This window comes from Euprymna scolopes, chromosome 18 (genome assembly GCF_053919585.1).
Source record: "Euprymna scolopes isolate OS-2025 chromosome 18, ASM5391958v1, whole genome shotgun sequence".
NCBI classification, from domain to species: domain Eukaryota; kingdom Metazoa; phylum Mollusca; class Cephalopoda; order Sepiida; family Sepiolidae; genus Euprymna; species Euprymna scolopes.
In genome coordinates, this window is record NC_136499.1 from 16,249,627 (window position 1) to 16,270,590 (window position 20,964).

The window sequence follows — 20,964 nt, forward strand, 5'->3', positions numbered from 1 at the left end:
CTCTTCTGTGAGAAAGAGGTTGCAGGGAAGAGAAAAGGACATCTCCTACGAGGCTACGAAGTCTATTTTGAACTCTATCAAGGCAGGACAAGTCCTTTCTAGCAGCTCATGCCCAGATGTGGCAACCTATCATCAAATTCAGATAGAACACGATGACAGTCTCAAAACAGTTATAATCAATGCATTTGGTTTAATTGAATTTATTATTGAGATGCGTATTATTTATATTAATTTCTATCTTCATACAATTCTCATCTGAAACCGTAGAGATTCAACGTCTCTATCAACTGCACCACTAATCCATTGATATAATTAATACTCATCTCAATAATGAATTCCAATTAAAATAATATATATATATCATTCGGTACGCATCCGAGCATGGAAGATCAGATAATAAATAAACGTGGATTTATAAGATAAAAAAAAATCCAACCTTGATCGCCCTTCAAGGCCCGTGGCGCAGTTAGTAGAGACGTTGAATCTCTACGGTTGTCTGAAGATAGGGGTTTCAATCCTACCCAAAGCCGGCCAGAGGCTTACTTGGCCAAAACGTGGTGAGACGACAGTGATTGCCGAGAATACAGTTAGGAGATTCGACATTCCTATCCGTTGCGGTTACCACCTGACAAAGGCCAGAGGAATAGTTGGCCTAAACGTCGTGAAACAACAACTAATAAAGATGAGGATAATAGTCCGCAATAAATAAATTAATATCAATCCATTTAGTTTATATGAGTTTTGTGTGATCCTTGATTCACTGCACATACGTTCCAAAAACGTATTGATTTCACAGCTGAAATCCTGTCTGAACCTCCGTGGACAATGTATAACAGCCGGTTCCTGTGGGGATGTGAAATGCTATTTCGGAAAATTTTCTTGGACTACCACCTATGTTCCGCTGAAATTTTGACAATGACAAACTACTAGGGACCTTCCAAAAATAAGAGCTTACATGTATATTCCGCCGGAATATATCAGTGGGGATTGCAATTTGCATTGTTATGACGACTGCACTTATGCATTGATAATTTGAAAGTTTCATCTCTCTGTTGCAGATATTGACGGTATGACGGTATGAGACTTTAAGAAAGAAACTCCTGCCATGGACGTACGTCAGAAGCAGAGTTGTGTATTTGAATTCCTGGCAAAATTGGGAGTGATGATGTCTATGTAGAAAAATAAATTATCGAGTACAAAAAGTTGCTCATTTTAATGGTACCACTATCGCCTTCATAGCCATGTAACTTTTTGAGTTGAAAATACTTTACTTTTGGAATGCCACTCGTATTTGAGAATTTCCGATACCGGATTACATGAGAAAGCTTAGACAGTTTTTTTTTTAATTACATTTTCACTCCAAACAAGGCACATTGCCATTTTGGTGTAGGGGGCTACTATCAGGGACATAAGCTACAGGGGTACTATGTGGGGAGTTGGGCAGTAAGATGTCGGTTCAAGCTACACTTGAACTTCTGCATGTCAGTACAGTTGGGGAAGTAGGAACTCGGAAGGGAATTCCAAAGTCTATCGGTTCTGTGGAAGAAACTACTGGAGTAGAAGGTTCTCTTACATCTATGGATCTCAGCTGTGAAGAGGTGGGATTTTGCTGCTTGTCGGGTTTGTCGAGGGTATTTACGTCGAGGGGGTACAAGTGCTTGCAGTTCGTCGGAGCATTCACCGTTAAAGTACTTGTAGAACAGGCAGAGGGATGCTACATTTCGTCGATGGGACAGAGGCTGAAGCTTAGATAACAGTTAAAGACATATAAGGTTGGCGACTCTCTTTTGAACCTTGTCTAGGAGTGAGACACCAGTAGCAGATGCACCAACCCAAATATGACAGCAATACTCCATACATGGGCGAATGGTGGCCTTATAAAGGTACAGGATACTTTCGGGCGTTAGTAGCTTTCTACAGCGGTCCTGGCAATGCTCTCAATGTAATTTTTCCAACTCATGTTTCCTGTGAACGTTAAGCCGAGGAGTTTAAAAGATATACTTTCAGATAAAGAGTTTTTGACCATTGCTGTTGGTGGTAGAGAAAGTTTCTTGTAATTATTGAAGGAAACGAGACGAGATAAAGCGTTATATATATATATATATATATATATATATATATATATATATATATATATATATATATAATATATATATATATATTTAAATACAGATTTTTACCACAATAATGCGCATATCACAGACATTTTAAGCGAAGTTAAAATTGACACATAGTTCTGTTTGAACTTGTGTTATCAACTTTCGCATTAATTAAGTCTACATTGTCCCATACAGTTGATTTTTTTACATGCTGTTCCAGGTAAAGAGTTCTTTGTAGCGGTCGTGCCCCTTTTATAAGCCTGTCTTACAGCATAAAATTTATAAGTAAAGGTCAATTACATTAGTTTCCAATAATTTCTTCCCGGCTGAGAATAAGAATTTTGGACGTGAACTTTGTATTCAGCATTTTCGATATTTATTGCAGAAGATAACTCTGTATATACACACATAGTCTATAAATTTTTACTTCAAGTTAAACTGTTAACTACTTCCCACGTGAAATCAAACACTTATTATTCATTTAAGATGCCCGGTTCATCAAAGTTATAAGACATTTTAACGGACTAAATTTTTGAAATTGTTAAAAATGACTTGTTGGCACAAACGTGATTTGCGTCACAAACACCGGATAAATCGTTTTGTGCTAAAATTCTATTCTAATCGCTTCATAATCTATCTCAGCGTTGATACCCCACAAGAGTTCTCTGGCCTCGCATAAAATCTGAAATACCACATTATTGCAATTCTATGTGCTATATAAAAAGGCTAGGATTATAAGAAATATTTTGCGAATGCGCAGATAAACATCACCACTTGTCTGAAGTAAGTTGATTTAACTTATTTATTTATTTGAACTATAACTTAGGTTTTCTTGTTGCCAAGTGATAAGCGCAACTGTATACGATGCGCAAATTATCAATCCATCTGACACACTATTTTCTTGAATCTGGCTTGATGTGGTCTATGATGGTCCTTCTCCCTCTCAGAAAAGGTTAAGGATTTTTTTGATATTTATTATCTGAGGGCGTTAAAGTCCGGTAAATGTGAATCATATTTGTGATCACTTCTCATATTTATAAAAAAAAAAACGATTACGAAAGAGTGACCATAGATACTTCAACGAGTTGTTTGAAATATAGTCAGCTGAACTCGTTTTTTTTTCCTTCTAACAAAAACGAAAGATGATTATCGCAAAGATAGGGAATGAATAGTTACCTTGACATTGAAAAGCTGTAGATAAGAGGAACAAAGTCAGCAAGCGAGGGACAAGCCTATTTATTTACATGTATGGCTTATTTCTCCCGTTTACATGAAACTTTGACCTTAAATAACCTCAGTGTGGATTCCACAGAAACGACTTTCATTTCTGATGAAAAAATCTATTTTAGATTTACGGTTATCATCACGACAGAAAGTGGTCGGCTGTTTATTTGTTCTACATCTCTACCTCCTCACGTACCTAATCCACTATATATATCATTTACTCCTTCCTTCTCCCTCATATAAGCGCTTTCCACGCCTTGTGATGTTCTTCCAAACTTTACGGTAAAATCTTTCGAGTTCCGTTTAATAAAGCTCATTTACACAATGTTGAACGAATCAATCGAAATCCTCTAATAATGTATTTGTCATTATGCGTAGTAAAATGTCGCCTTGCTTATTCACTGTTATATAAACTAACTTTCCATTTTGTTAGATATTTTTTATTCCATATTTATTCCCACGCACGTGGGCTTGCACAGAGATGGGCGAGATAGCTTTATGAAATGGATTTTTGAGAGAAATCTTAGATTGAGGGAGCGATAAAGAGTAGGCTTTCGTAATGGAAGACATATTAAATTGAGAAAGAGTGTGATGGCTATGGTGGCTTACAGTGTTAATATTAACATTTTACAGGTAAAATATTAATATTTTTATATCGTTTTATTCTTATGAAATAAGTAATCGAATAATTAACGAATCGATTGCATTTTCGAGTCTCGTCATAGGCTTATTATGTTTGAAATATTTAACTATCATATATTTGGTTAGATTGCAGTTTTTCTTTGCCTTATTATAGGTCATTTTTATATATTTCGTTTGTAACTCGAAATTCCTTTATTAATAAGTTATTACAAGACCACGTGACTCTTCTCTGTTTACAACTAATTGGAAAGCGTTCCACTACTCAATAAAAAGCAATATAAAGCTAATTAGAACGGTTGGTCGGTTTGTCGGTCGGTCGGTCGGTCTGTCGGTCTGTCCGTAACACTTTTGTGCTTGGCCTTTTTGGTTAAGATCAAAGGTATGTTGTTAATAGATGCTATTCTTAGCTTTTTAAGCTTTTCTTGGCCTTCGGGCCGGGATCAAAGTGTAGTATCTGTTCCGGCAGATGCTGCACTTAAGATAGTTTGTACCAGTCAATGGAGGGGAAACCCTCTATACTGGGACAATTATTATTTTTGGTAACCAGAGTGACCCCTTTTAGGGGAGCTGGTTTTTACCTCACATTAAAAACGGCCTTGTGCCTAATTTGCTCAGTGGGGGAGCAAATAAATACCATCTGTTCCGGCAGATGCTGCAAGCTATGACTAGCAAAGACCAGATGTGGGGGCAACCCCACATGCCTGACCTTTAACCAGCTCCCATTTCCCACCTCTCGGGAGCTGGTCCCCTTTTTCCCTTCCCCCTCCCTTCACTCCTCACATTAAAAATCGGCCTTGTGCCTAATTTGCTCGGTGGGGGAGCAAATAAACACCATCTGTTCCGGCAGATGCTGCACTTAAGATAATTTGTACCAGTCAATGGAGGGGAAACCCTCTATACTGGGACAATTATTATTTTTGGTAACCAGAGTGCCCCCTTTTTGCCTACTTTTAGGGGAGCTGGTTTTTACCTCACATTAAAAACGGCCTTGTGCCTAATTTGCTCAGAGGGGGAGCAAATAAATACCATCTGTTCCGGCAGATGCTGCACTTAAGATAATTTGTACCAGTCAATGGAGGGGAAACCCTCTATACTGGGACAATTATTATTTTTGGTAACCAGAGTGCCCCCTTTTTGCCTACTTTTAGGGGAGCTGGTTTATACCTCACATTAAAAACGGCCTTGTGCCTAATTTGCTCAGTGGGGGAGCAAATAAACACCATTTGTTCCGGCAGATGCTGCACTTAAGATAGTTTGTACCAGTCAATGGAGGGGAAACCCTCTATACTGGGACAATTATTATTTTTGGTAACCAGAGTGACCCCTTTTAGGGGAGCTGGTTTTTACCTCACATTAAAAACGGCCTTGTGCCTAATTTGCTCAGTGGGGGAGCAAATAAATACCATCTGTTCCGGCAGATGCTGCAAGCTATGACTAGCAAAGACCAGATGTGGGGGCAACCCCACATGCCTGACCTTTAACCAGCTCCCATTTCCCACCTCTCGGGAGCTGGTCCCCTTTTTCCCTTCCCCCTCCCTTCACTCCTCACATTAAAAATCGGCCTTGTGCCTAATTTGCTCGGTGGGGGAGCAAATAAACACCATCTGTTCCGGCAGATGCTGCACTTAAGATAATTTGTACCAGTCAATGGAGGGGAAACCCTCTATACTGGGACAATTATTATTTTTGGTAACCAGAGTGCCCCCTTTTTGCCTACTTTTAGGGGAGCTGGTTTTTACCTCACATTAAAAACGGCCTTGTGCCTAATTTGCTCAGAGGGGGAGCAAATAAATACCATCTGTTCCGGCAGATGCTGCACTTAAGATAATTTGTACCAGTCAATGGAGGGGAAACCCTCTATACTGGGACAATTATTATTTTTGGTAACCAGAGTGCCCCCTTTTTGCCTACTTTTAGGGGAGCTGGTTTATACCTCACATTAAAAACGGCCTTGTGCCTAATTTGCTCAGTGGGGGAGCAAATAAACACCATTTGTTCCGGCAGATGCTGCACTTAAGATAATTTGTACCAGTCAATGGAGGGGAAACCCTCTATACTGGGACAATTATTATTTTTGGTAACCAGAGTGCCCCCTATTTGCCTACTTTTAGGGGAGCTGGTTTATACCTCACATTAAAAACGGCCTTGTGCCTAATTTGCTCAGTGGGGGAGCAAATAAATACCATCTGTTCCGGCAGATGCTGCACTTAAGATAATTTGTACCAGTCAATGGAGGGGAAACCCTCTATACTGGGACAATTATTATTTTTGGTAACCAGAGTGACCCCTTTTAGGGGAGCTGGTTTTTACCTCACATTAAAAACGGCCTTGTGCCTAATTTGCTAAGTGGGGTAGCAAATAAATATCATCTGTTCCGGCAGATGCTGCAGGCTATGACTAGCTATGACTAGCAAAGACCAGATGTGGGGGCAACCCCACATGCCTGACCATTAACCAGCTCCCATTTCCCACCTCTCGGGAGCTGGTCCCCTTTTTCCCTTCCCCCTCCCTTCACTCCTCACATTAAAAATCGGCCTTGTGCCTAATTTGCTCGGTGGGGGAGCAAATAAATACCATCTGTTCCGGCAGATACTGCAAGCTATGACTAGCTAGGACTAGCTATGACTAGCAAAGACAAGATGTGGGGGCAGCCTCACATGCCTGACCTTTAACCAGCTCCCATTTCCCACCTCTCGGGAGCTGGTCCCCTTTTCCCTTCCCCCTCCCTTCACTCCTCACATTAAAAATTGGCCTTGTGCCTAATTTGCTCGGTGGGGGAGCAAATAAATACCATCTGTTCCGGCAGATACTGCAAGCAAAGACCATATGTGGGGGCAACCCCACATATAAGACCTTGGTCAATGTAGGGGCAACCCTTCATACCAATTGTCACTATCCAGCTCCCCTACTCCCCGGGGAGTTGGTCCCCATTTCCCCTTCACTCCTCACATTAAAAATCGGCCTTGTGCCTAATTTGCTCGGTGGGGGAGCAAATAAATACCATCTGTTCCGGCAGATTCTGCAAGCAAAGACCAGATGTGGGGGCAACCTCACATACTTGACCTTTAACCAGCTCCCATTTCCCACCTCTCGGGAGCTGGTCCCCTTTTTCCCTTCCCCCTCCTTTCACTCCTCACATTAAAAATTGGCCTTGTGCCTAATTTGCTCGGTGGGGGAGCAAATAAATACCATCTGTTCCGGCAGATACTGCAAGCAAGGACCATATGTGGGGGCAACCCCACATATAAGACCTTGGTCAATGTAGGGGCAACCCTTCATACCAATTGTCACTATCCAGCTCCCCTACTCCCCCGGGAGTTGGTCCCCATTTCCCCTTCACTCCTCACATTAAGAATCGGCCTTGTGCCTAATTTGCTCGGTGGGGGAGCAAATAAATATCCTTTTCTTAGCCTTTTTGCTAAGATCAAAGTGTAGTATCTGTTCTTACTACATGCTATACATGTTTGTAACTTTGTGATATAAACCAGGAGATCACTTTTCAGTATTAATTTAATGTAAAATGATCACCCACTTTACAACCAGTCAGTCTCAAAGCCATTCAAGTCATTCTCCAGATCGTCCTAGTTGTTTTTGAAGGATTCCAGTTATTTTTTAAGCATTCAAGTCATTCTTAAGGTCATTCAATTCATCCTTAAGTTCATTAAAGTCATTTTAAGTCATTTACTTTTTATTTATGTAAGTCATTTCAGCCCATTTTTCGGTCATTTTAGTTTATCTTAAAAAATTCCATGTCAATCCTTCATTCACTCATTCATTCATTACACGAGAGCATGCGACTAATGGCTATCGGCCTTGTTTTGACATAACTCAATCCCAAAATGACATTTTCCATTGTATTTTATGTGACTCAGCTTTATTACAATTATAGATAGATCATTATAAACTATCATTTTGTTTCTTTTCCAAAGATAAGTGAGATCGATATATATATATATATATATATATATATATATATATATATATATATATATATATATATATATATATATAATTGTTAACCTTTATGGGAATATCTGTATCTTCACAAAATTCCGGACGGTCAGTTTCGATCAGAATCTGAACTTTAAAGGAAGTATCTTAACTGCCAAAACACAACCATTGCATATTTTTCCACATTCCTTTGTCTATGTCGTTATCTATTCTTGTCCAATACACTTAACTTTTCATGGAACTTTTCAATTCTCAAAATGCTCGGATGACCGATATGAAATCCTATTAGTATTCTTTCCTGTAATAATATACGAATAACCACTCAGTCGCCGTGCATAACTACTTCATCACAGATTAAATACACTTCAAAAATCGTCGTATAGTGTCTTTTATTTCTTCGACGTTGCATAATGTATTTTTTACTTTTACTTCGGTCTGTGGGAAGGCAGTCACTGTTTTGAAGGGATTCGGCATATTTTTGGATAAGTCTAGATAATCCGTTCGCATGACTAATAGAAAAATACTGAACTTTGTTAAAGTATCTGTTGCGAATCCCTATTTGACCCATAAATAGTTTTTTTTTACAAAGGAGTCACCACTTATCAAGGTCTGGAGCCCACTCGAGGATAAGAGTTAATGAGTGTACGGTAGTCAATGGGACAAAATGGTAGTAATCGTTAGTAGTAGAAATTTGGTAAATTGGGTTACTTAAGGGTACGGATCATAAAGAACTTGTTTACATTGGACTTGGAGATGACCATATTGTAGTCAGTTGGAAAGCAGGAAAACGGAAGAGAGTCCGTAGGCGTGCAATTCTAAGAAAGAAGCTTTATTCATGGAATCTACGCTTAGGTTTATGCAGAGATAAAGAGTGGGGGAAATTTTTTATAGTGATTTCAGATAGACGAATGTTTTCCGTGAAAGTTTGGCAAGGGGTGACCATAGATTGGAGCTAAGACGAGCACTTTCCATGAAAATAACGATGGACAGGCTCGAAACGTCTCTTCTTTGGAAAGAGGTTGCAGGGAAGAGAAATAGGCATCACCCACTAGGCTACAAAGTCTATTTTGATGGCAGTACTCCATCTTTGGACGAACTTGGCTCTTATACAACTAGAGCATTGCATCAACAGTGAGATATTTACTGAAGCAGTAGAATGATTCAAGCATTTTCCAGCTACTTTGCTACTTCGGCAACGGATTTTATGTACGTGTTCCATTTCAGATCAGGAGTAAAGGTCAGAACCAGAAGCTTGTCAAAACATTCATTTCAATTGATGCCAGACGGGGATCAGAGCATTGATAATGTAAAGATAGAAGCTTGGTTTTAGATGCATTAAAATTAACCAGCCACATCTTTCCCCATTTCACCACGTGCTTAAGATCAGAGGAGAGATAATCAGAGAGAACTTGGTCGTTTATGGCCATGAAATGTTGCCATAGATCATAGTGTCGTCAGCATAAATGTCTACAAATGATCTTAGGATATAATTTGGGAGATCATTGATGTAGACCAGAAAGAGGGTTGGCCCAGCATGGACCCTGGGAGACTCCAGCATTAATACTGTGAGCTTCTTATTTCTGCTTATCAACTACTACTCTTATGAGCCTATGAGAGAAAAATTATTTAATAATTGAAAAGGCATTTTCAGCTATACAGTAACTGGAGACTTCGTAGTGTAGACCTTTATGCCATACCCTATCAAAGGCCTTTGATATGTCAAAAGCAATTGCTCTATAAAGGAAGCCTCCGTCGAAAGATTCGCTAATCATATGAGATATAACTGTTAGCACATCTGCTGTAGATCTAGTAGAGCGGAAACCGTATTGCATGTCACTAAAAAGTGGTTGACTATTTCTTTATTTAACATAGATTCTAGCCCACTCATAACGCACAAGAGACTGATTGGTCTGTATCGAGAGGGAGATGACAGATCACCTGAATTTTTAAATACGGGACATACTGAAAAGGTTTCTATGGTGTTGGGAGGCAATTCTCCTTAAGACAACGCTTTGTAAGTATGGGATATTGTTCTGGTTGAAGCTTTTTCAGCACTATAATTGGAATGCTGCCAAGGTCAGTTGCTTTACTGGAATTGAGGTTTTTGATTAGCAACATCACACAGAGATATTTGTATGTCGCATAGTGTTTTCAGACACAGGAAGAAATACGGGGAGTTGGCGGCCCTGATCGCACTGGGTAGAATTAGTTGCAAAGTTCTTGGCAAAGCGTTTGGCTTTGTCTGATGCTGACGAGATTACCTCAAATCCATTGAAGACAGTTGGGATAGAGCACACATTTCTATTCAGAACGCTGTTTGTTATTTGCAAAAACTGGTGGGAACCAAGTCGCTGCTCAACAACTTTGGATTTGGCGGACTGAGCATATAATTCTCCCGCGTTCTTTATTACTCTTTTACAGTGGTTGTTAGCAGTCCTTAAAGCGGCTTTAGTCTCAGTACATCTATCACGTTGGAAGCAATAGAAATAGTGATTTCTGCGCGCAATGGCAGCAGCACATTCCGGAGAGGACCACGGTTGTCTGTTAGGGTTATGCATGTCTGGATTAAACACACTGTAATAATTTGTTAAACAAAAAACGATATAGAAATTATATATCTATATCTATAAATTCGTATTCCTGTCTGTTTTTTTTTGTTTGTTCACAATTTGATTAATATATACAAAAGCTTCCTTACTTTACTCTTTCATTTATTTCTATATATAGTATGATCCTTGCAAAATATACAATTAAGAGATCATCTCATTTGCATATTACAAAAATAGATTTTATTAAATAGAGGTATGTTAGTTAATGTTTCTAGCAAGAGAATTATTTTAAGAGTTCTATTTAAAAATTGTTATTTAATAAATTTTAAACAATAATTATATTGGTAACATATTTAATTTTATTTATTTTGAATTATTATTCCAACATCGATTTTCTAAATACTTCGGAACATAAACAAACAAACCATTCACCAAATAAAATAAGTTGTTAATCTCAATAAGTTTCTAGCTTGAAAAAATAATTCCGTAATATTTTTTAGCTTTTATTGTTTTTTTAAATATTCAAACAAAAAAAAACACGAAAAAACTGAAAAGATTTTATTTGTTTGTTTTTATTATTCTTTAAACGGCTATACAGAAATCGGTAAATTTTGGCGATGTGACCCAGCGTCGTTTAACACCTAAAAAAAATAAAGATCTACTACCCACTCTAAATTCCACAATTTACACTTTTTTCTTTTTTCACGTTTCACGTCATCGATTACAAACTTAACTTCCTAATTAAAAAAAGGTAAATTTTACGACGTGGCCCAGCGTCGTTTAACCCATAAAAAATAAAGATCTACTTTTGGAGGGGCCTAATACGTTTAAACAGCTTTTATAAATAATACGAAAGAAGAAATTTTGAAAAAGAAGAAAGTTTACATTTTCGAATACGGGATAACTTTTCTATATAAATTTAACATAAAATGAGCACCCACTTTTTGTCCACCAAGTGTTCAACAAGACATGTCACCTCTAGCATTTTTTCAAGTTTGGCGGTCGAGGGGGTAGGGCAAAACAAGACAAATACAATGCGTTTTTAGAGGAGACGGGAATTACATTTGATACATAAAATAATGATAAATTTAATTAATTTTATGAGACCATTTTGTACTTCCACCTAAAAATTTAATTTAAAAAAAAAAACGAACTCCAAAATATGACAAATTCAATTTTGGGGAGCGGGAGGAGGAGAAACATTAGAAAGATAAAATGACGAAAAATTTAATTTATTGCTTTTGGAGTTAAATTTTGTAGATCTTCATTTTTTAGGGGTTCTGCCTACTGGGCTAATTTTTTATTTTATTTTTGCGATCGCATTCGCTGTTATTTTTACTGAATCAAAAGCAGTAATAGTTTATTTTTAATTATGTTCTTTCCTGTGCTCAATATCCGGAGAATAGTTTCTTCCCTTTTTTATCCCTTTTGCCGAAATATCTTGTGGAGTGGGTACCACGTACTTTTTTGGGGCGATTACATTTACATGTTTTTATCCTTTTATTTTTTAAATTGTTGTAGGAGTATCCAGGTTGCCCATGATGAGAATGATTAGTATAGCAGATGTGTTTCAAACGGAACTTCATGTCAACCCAGGTTGCCTGGGTACCTATGCTTGTACATGATGATTGCAACGTCTTGTCAGACGAGTGTCACTCCCTCAGACACTTAAAATCCATGAGCTCAAATGTCTGAGGGAGTATCTATACAAATATTATGTTACAGAGTCTTAGCTTTGTACGACAGCTAAGTCTCTCTCTCAGTTCAAAATGTTGAGATCCAGCAACAAGCAAGAGCAAGATAGCAAGCAACAAATTAAACTGCAGACCAGCTTAATGCGGGTACTGGTCTTCCGCTTTATGGTTTTTAAAATCAGAGATTTGCTTCTCCTAGAAAGGTTGCTTTCACCACGGCTTACGGGAACCCTCTCTACCCCAATACACATATACACACACACAAATATACACGGTGCTAGTTGGCCGTTGACCCAGAAAAAGAGTTCATTCGCCCTTTTTACATGCATATATAATACGGCATATTTTGTTTACTTGTTTTGGGTTTGGTCTTCTACCACATTTGTTTTTAATTTCATTAAGATATTTTATTTTTTATGAATGATCATATTTTTCCCCTTTAATTTAAAGATATTGCATCCTTCTTCAATAGAGGGTTTTCCTTTTGCTGGTCTCTTTTCTCTTGATGCAAACAAGTGAACACGAACTCAATGAATGCCTTAACAAAGCATATTTTCTCTCTACATATTTGCACACACACAAACACACACACACACACATATGGAAATGTATAGTATAAATAGTTGGAATATGATTCAAAATAAACTTAGATCTTTAGATTTAGGTTTTCATGCAAAAACAATCACCAGTACTTTAGTCCGCCTAAGAGAAAGACAGATTTAAATTGTTTCCACTTAATAAAGAAATACAGATAACTAGCAGTTCACCCCGGCTTTGCTCGGGCCCTATACACTGCTTATAACTTCATGTGCATATACTTAAAAGTTTGACTCATGTCCAGTTAACCTACATCTAAAATTTCAAGTGTTTAGACCCAAAATTGGCGGAGGAGTTTGGTGGAGTTTTCAAATGTCAAATCGTTGAACTTTGACCCCTTGACTGCCAAATTTCTGACCGAAAACCGATTAAAAAGATTTTCCCAAATATCAATACCCCTTATGTCAAATCTCGTGTCTGTAAACTCACAGAGTAGTTTGGTAGGGAAATGTACACAAATAGACACACATACACACACAGATAATTTCATTTTTATAGATATATAGATTTAAAATATAAGAATAAGCCATGGCTAATAAGAATCTTAGAGAGATAAGATATAGAGTATAGGTATAAATTATAGAAACCGATGTCTACCTAATATAGATATTAACTATAGATGTTTAGTATCGAGTTTTAAAGTTCTGTCTTCTAAGGTTAAGAACTAGATAAAAAAATAACATCTTATATATGTGCAAAGTACGATTTATGTAATTTTATAACAGCATGGGTGCGTTAACTGAATTTAAGCGCTTTATGGTGAAATCTGATATATATATATTAATGATTTGTACATTGAATCACATTATGAGCTCTACTCGTATTGTGCGCTGTTGAGCTACTAACAAAACTTTTCTGTGAACACAAAAAATGCATATAGAACAATGATATTTGATAAAATTAAACCTCATTCATAAACAAAATAGCTTGGACCAAATACTTCAAAATGAATTCGATTTCTGTTTTTGTTTGCAGTCTCAAAATACGCCTCACTTTCATATAGCAATTAATTATTAAATCCAAATCCTTTTTAAATAAGTATTATTTTGAGGGTAGAAAACAGCCGGTAGCCACTGGGAGCCGAACTTAGAGAATAAGGTGGATGTACAAGCAATTCAAAATGATGTTTGTTTAATTTTGTTACTGTTGCTATCAACGTGTTACATGGTGCATTGTTTTAGTGAACCAGCACTTTCCCTTCTTTATTTGTGGCGGGCATATTTCTTCGTCAAATCCACTAAATATGCTATAATATATATATATATATATATATATATATATATATATATATAATATATATATATATATAAGTATATCTATATACACACACAAATATATATATATATATATATATTATATTCGTTATTTATGCTTGTGCTTTTGTAAAGGTAACCAATGAACAAATTATCAAGAAGGCGGCCAAAACCTTGTCTGCTGATGTTTTTGTATCTTTGATTGCTTTAGAGTGTTTTCGCTTGCTGCAGTCTTCTCAGTTAGCTCTTAATTTGACTTTGGAGTGATGTGTTGACTGCATATTAATAAGAAGACTTTTTTCTGGCATTGAATCAGTTACAAAAAAAACAGAATCGGCAACGAATTGTATTTGATCAACGATCAAACGCAATATCCACTATGAACACAGTTTGAAGAAATTTTCTCGAATGTGAAGTAAAAGAATCAATGTTTAAATTTTAAAATAGAATACGTATAAAATATCTTTGAAGTCAAATTATAACGCACAATTATGAAAATAAACAAGTCTTCATTTTTAATATATATGTATATTTCGGAGTATCACTCTATCATCAGTATTTTTTTGTTCTATTTTCCCCCCTCGAAATTGGTCTCTAAACTCCTTTTTGTATGCTGAACCATTTGCAAACAATACTTTCAGTTGTCGACTATGAGCAATGACGACACCCACTTTGAATAGCGCTTGCTCATTGACAAATGTTCATGCAAAGTAGTGAATACATTACTTATATTTTCAACTCCGATGCTGTCTCATCCAACTTCAACTGACAATTGTCCAAAACGATTTTATGGGCTGTTTTGATGTTTTCCGGAACAACTGCCGAGTTTCATCGACCGAATCATTTGTGTCTCTACGGTCGTTTTTACATCAGGATACCACCTTTCAATCGGTATCTCTGAGTATGCAGTGTCTAAATAAAATTTATCAAGTCATCGCTTTGCATTATGTTTTCTTATCAGAAAGAAATGCTTTACCAAAACAGGAATTCACTTCATTTTAATATTTTGCAACAGTAACTATACTTGAATAACTGTAATTTTTCACTAATAATTCGATTTTGTCTCACATTTTGACACATGTCCTTTGATTGTTAGTACTTTATAAAATCATATGGACTTTTTATTAGTGGCTTTATCTGTATGTCAGGCCAAGAACTCCTTCAGCCATGTTATATATATATATATATATATATATATATATATATATATATATATATATATATATATATATATATATACACACACACAAAAACGCATTTGATATATTCAAAAAGCTTGTAATCTTCAGTTTTTAATGGAGTGTTCAAAGATGCTTAATGTGAACACAATTAGTCACACGACACACACCAAGCCGATAGTCCAATTCTGTCCAAATGCGTCTTACCATTGCGTTGTCAATGGTCGCAACAGCTTCTCTTATTCGGGCCTTCAGTTCCTCTCCGTCTCCTGGGCTGGGATGCACATAGACCAGTCTTTTCACAAATCCCTACAAAAGATCACAGGGTGTACGATTTTTTTTTTTTTGTGTGAAATACACATTGCATAAGTATCCATGATTAAGTTTTTGCAAATTCAAGTACACAAAAAACGCCTTTTCTGGTTGAGGGAACGCCATTACTGGATCAGAAAAGAAATGAAAAAATCAATAGTAAAATTACAAAAAAAATATTGCATTTAGTTTTAAAATGGCACCACCTTCATCTTCCATGCCGCTAACGTGACCTCGAACGTTATTCCCGTCTCTAACGTGATCTTCTTTCTAAAGTTTTTATTCTTCCATGCCGCTAACGTGATCTCGAATGTTATTCCCGTCTTTAACGTGATCTTCTTTCATTTAGCTTTAAAATGGCACCACTTTCATCTTATCGCCATTCATAGTTAAGCAGGCAGATAAGAAGACTTGAAATGTGCCCAAGACTTTTGGAACTCACTATATATATATATATATATATATATATATATATATATATATATATATATATATATATATATATATATAGTTTTTAAAATATAATATAATTATCCACTAACACATGTGCCGTCGTCTACGACTCATCAGAGTGGCTGAATCAGCGAGATTCGAAATGTGGTTGAACTTTGATATCATCATTTAGTTAAAAGTAGAGAGAGAAATTAAAGTTCAACCACTAGAAAAACGGAAGGACGATAGTAAACAAAAATATTAAGAACCACTGTGTAAGAAATGCATGGGATCAAGTGCTTTGTTCAATGTCAATGACGCCATTAAGTTATCAGAACCTGTTTAAAGAAGTTGACATGAGAAAACTTTGTCTATGGGATTCCATCTCGACCTAATTCCCTTACGCACTTTTATAACATATGAAACATTCGACCCCTTAAGCTGTGGATTTCTCAATGAGAACTCATCATTCCGCCCTTTGGCTTTAACTGAATACCACATGGCTGCGGGGGAGCGTCGCAGTGGTTTACAATAATAGTCATAGCCCGTATTAAGCTTGACTTTTCGACACATCCAAGATCTCAGGTAAATGGGAATTCGTGACTATTTACTTCCCGACAAATCAATGTTGATGACATTTTTACAAATATCTGTATTCACTTAGAAATCAATGTAAAGTATGATTAAAACACAACCAACCAACCAAATCTTAAACCACCTTTTAACATAGATATGTCAAATCCTCATACCCTTATTATTTGAACCTAACACATTAGAATGTTTACGATTTAGGGCGGCCATAACACGCGTACGAATACCTTTCTTTCTAGTCTTCTATTACCTTTCTCTCGATCCTTAATCCCCAACCTTGCCACATTCATTCATGTTTTAAACACAGACTCAAATTCGCACATCTGTTGGATCTTATTCATATACAAAAAATCTTGTTTTTCACAACATTGGACGAAATATTCTGGTATTAACTCCCTATGACGAGGAGAACCCGATATTTTCGTTGCAAACTTTGCTTTCGTATAAGCTGTATTGTTTGAAAAGGACTGTACTTACTGGTAACTAGCTAACCGAAACATGCTTATGACTATGTAACAACATATTACAGCTTATGTAAAAATACCCTGCTCTACTTCGGTATTGATCAATTTTGTATTAACCTCGTTAAACTCCATTGGTAACTTAAACTCTGGAAAATGATAACCTAAAATTATATATATATATATATATATATATATATATATATATATAATGAATTGTGAGACAAATTTATCAATTAATTAATTGATGGATTTAAGCCATGAAACACCCCCGACTTATGTTTTAACATTTTTTGTGTACATAGGCTAGTGACATCAGGAATATTGAGATGATGATTCGACTTAATACTATATATGCATAAATATAAGAATTAAATTCTGGTATATACGTCATTAGACTTTATTAGTATCCAGGAGCGACAAAGAAAACTATAGACTATCCGCAAGTGTAAAAGTTGATGTCGATAAAGTATTGTAAGAATTCGCGAAATGCCTAGAAGAAAGTAACAAAGTATTGGTTTGCCAATCCTCAGTTGAAACGGATATAAAAATAACCACGCTAATAAAAAAAGAAATGTACATAAAACACAAATATGGCGCTAACACCTTTTTATATTAAATTATAAATCAGTGGTTTAATATTTCAGCCAATAAAAAATCTCCCATCTTCATTGACGTTTCTATTTAAACAAAGCAAAACCTTTTACAATCGTCGTTGTCAGATTGAGTGTTTATTTTTAGGTTTTATTGTTTTTTTTATGGTCGCTTTGTCTCAGATAATCGACCAATTACCAATTCTTTTGTTAGTCTTTGTTGCGTCGAAATCCCCATTATTTTTTTTTCATTTCGTTATTTCCCACATTTGTTTTTTCTGATATTTTTCTTTTCTTTTTTTTTTCTTTCATAATCCTTTTTTTTCTTTCATAATCCTTTTTTTTCTTTCATAATCCTTTTTTTTCTTTAATAATCCTTTTTTTTTTTCGTTCTGAATTTTTAAGATAAGGATTGCTTATTCGTATTATTTGGATTCATCGGATTACTTGAGTGTAATTTTTTCAACGTTTCGACCGATATAACCTCCGACCTTCTTCAGGTGTATCTTGTCGAACTCGGGAATGTTTCTGTCGAACTCGGTAATTTGGATGGAATTTTCAGCGGAACCCTTTATTTACTTCATGTGGGAAGCGTGTTCTTGTTCCGCCAGTCATGACTGGATAGAGGTCCTAAGTAATTTGCAATTGTATTTTTCGGTCGAGAATTAAACCTTCAACCTTCAGGAGAATATTACTTTTTACAATTGATTTTTCCAAGTACTCTAACCACTGCGCCCTGGGTCCTTGCGTCATGGCTGACGGAACAAGAGCACATTACCCTCGTGAAGTAAATAAAGGGTTCGGCTCAAAATTCTATCCAAATTCTCGACAGAAACATTCCCGAGATCGACTAGATATACTTGAAGAAAGTCGGAGGTTATATCGACCTTTTTTCCTTTGTTTACTATTCCATTTCATTTCTTTATCGGTAGCTTTCTTGTTTCTCTCTTTCGCTTCTATTTCTTTCTTTCTGCTAAATATTACGTGAAGGGCTCCTACCAATATTCTCAAGCGGTAAAACGAACCTTTAACTCTCTATTTATGGAAGACGGAGCTCCTTGTCACTCTGCTAGGGTGATACAACATTGGTGTAGCTAAAATAAGATAAATAAACTTTAATCGCATAGTTAGCCTCCGGATATGAACCCAATTGAAAACTTTTGGGGCAAGAAATTCCTCAAGATGATATTCGTCAACTGATCAATGCCATGCCTAGAAGGGCCCTAACATTAAAAACAGCAAAGGGAATGTCAACCAAATATTAGTTATTAAATTTGTAACCATTTAGTTTGGATTTTATTCTATAAATTATATTTGTATTGAAATAAACTGTTTTTATTCGCGTCTATTCTTTTCTGTCATATCTGCGTATATATATTTTTTTCAATTCTTTTAAGGCTTTCGTTTAGCACTCCTATGTCTACTTGCTATTTTTCGTTTTCTTTACTAGGGTGTCACCACTAATCAAGGCCAAGTTGCCACTCGAGGATAAGGATTAATGGGTTCTAATTGGCCAGTGAGACCTCGTGATGATCGGTAATGGTGAAAATTGGATAGAAATTGATTTTTTAAGAGAACAGCTCAACAAGAACTTGTTTATATCGGACTTTAAATGGCGATGCTAACACATTATACCTATATAGTTAGCTGGGAATCAGCTCCACGATATTGTATTCCACAAACAGGTAGTTCTAGGAAATAAATTTTACTCGTGGAATTTTCGTTTCGCTCTCAACAGACAGACAGACAGATAGAGAGAAAGAGAGAGAGAATAATGGAAATTGTTGAGAGTTGTTGTATTTTGTGCACTTTGATTAAAATTATACTATTCCACCATTTATATGAATGCATGTAGTCACTTCGTCAGAATTACTTCAACCTTCTTGTTGATGAAGCAAATGCCCCTTTTCTGGAATTGAATACAGAGCAAAAGAACAGCTTATGTTTGTGCAAGGGTGTTAGACCTCGGAAAACTTGTTATTTCGATTTAATATTTGGGTAGTCTGTTGCATAATATTGCAATAAAGTATATTTAAATTAGTGACGTTAAGATGGTTGTTTATAATCTGTTCGAAAAATAAAAAAAGCAACGAGTATCAAAAAGAAAGAAAAGAAAGAAAATTCATGAAAAACGCAATGCAAAATGGAATAATTGGAAAAAAAAGACTAGCATAGAACGTTCGAGAATCTACATACTGTTCTAGTATCCAAGATATTTTGACTGAAACGTACAAAAATGTAGATTGTACATATAAAACTAAAACTCTGATTATCTTACTTGTTTGCACAATGAATGTTTTAGATTGTTAAATTACGGCCCAATAGGACGAGAAGTGGTGGGAGGGTGTACATTAATCATTACAACAGCGTCAGAAGGGAAGCAGAGTGAGAGGGTGACGTAAATAAATAAATGGCGTAAATAATATGTCAATTCTAAAACTGTAATTTGTAAGTCACCATGACAACAAGGGTTTTGTTTGGCTTTTTTCTTTAACTAATATGTCCAAAGTTTTCTGTAACGTGTCTTTGTTAGATGTAAGTATATTATTATTTAGTATCTTATCATGGCAGGGGCGATGCTAACACAGTAGTGTCAGAAGTATTTCTCTTGAAAAAAAAAGGAAACAAGTCTGACATTCAACTGTATTAGGGTCGCAATCTGGCTAAAAAGAGTTCGGGAGAAAATTTAGGAGTAAGCATTAGAATCCGTCGTCATCTGCATTCATGGCAAGTAAAGATGTGTTAAGCGCTGAACTGCAATACCATGGAGTGCGCATGTGCAACTACTACTCTGCTTCAAATATTCTCAGACTTGATATGCAAACACTGACGCTTTCTTCTTTCGGTGTCGGTAATGAATCTGCAGTTTCGCAGGTCTAACGAATAGCATCGACGAACGATGTTCGCGAGCTCTGTGTAGAAGTCCAATTCGTTAAGCAAACAAATACACTTAGTTGGCGTCTCCGAACTTATTTGTGAAATTTCGCTAATTTCCGTCGAAGTAAAGGATAAATTTATTCTCTGAGCCCATTTTAAAACTATCGATTTACTTTTACTAATACTAATGTATTATGTAACTAATGTATTATGTAACTAATGTATTATGTTTACTAATGTATTATGGAACCAGGTTTTCATGGCGGGTGTTTGATTGAGCTTCGATCTATGGCCTTCCAACACATTAGCAACAAACACTCGTTTAACCAATTTCCTTTACTCTCCGTCTATGCGAAAAAGTAAAAGAAATTCCATTGTTTTCCAAAACACAATACCGCAGTGCTGCTCCCCGGCTGCCTCTAACATGATCATTTTCAAGTCTAATGTAAACAAGTTCTTAATAAATTTCTGCCTAATTCTCGCCATTGGGAATTATTATTGTGTTGTCTCA

General features: G+C 36.2%; 1 protein-coding gene and 1 pseudogene across 2 annotated transcripts in view; both read left to right on the forward strand.

Annotated features, from left to right (window-relative positions):
- Window positions 1–20,964, forward strand: part of LOC145297504 (sodium-dependent noradrenaline transporter-like) — a 345,266-nt gene that overhangs the window by 122,738 nt on the left and 201,564 nt on the right. The window lies entirely within an intron of this gene.
- On the forward strand, window positions 7,363–7,498 carry LOC145298035 (U2 spliceosomal RNA; annotated as a pseudogene).